The sequence below is a fragment of the Monopterus albus genome, unplaced genomic scaffold (assembly GCF_001952655.1).
Source record: "Monopterus albus unplaced genomic scaffold, M_albus_1.0 scaffold231.1, whole genome shotgun sequence".
NCBI lineage: Eukaryota > Metazoa > Chordata > Actinopteri > Synbranchiformes > Synbranchidae > Monopterus > Monopterus albus.
Genome location: NW_018128111.1, coordinates 721,925 through 722,230, shown reverse-complemented (window position 1 = coordinate 722,230; position 306 = coordinate 721,925).

The window sequence follows — 306 nt, the reverse complement described above, 5'->3', positions numbered from 1 at the left end:
GCTGCTCGCAGGCAGCCCGGAAGAAGAAAGACCCCGAACCTAATAGCCTATACAATTTAATCACTTGGTTGGGCTAGCCCCATCCTAGCAGACCACGTCATACCGTGACGTCACCTGATATGCCAGCTTGGCAGCTGACCAGAGCAGTAGTCAAAACATGGAGAAAATTCAAGTGTGTGGCTGTTGATTAGTGGTGTGTATCTAAAAACTTACAGGACATTCAGGGACATGTCCGAACAGTAAGCCTCGGAAAATGTTATAATTCAGATTACGGCTGAAAACATCATGCTACTAGCAATATTCATC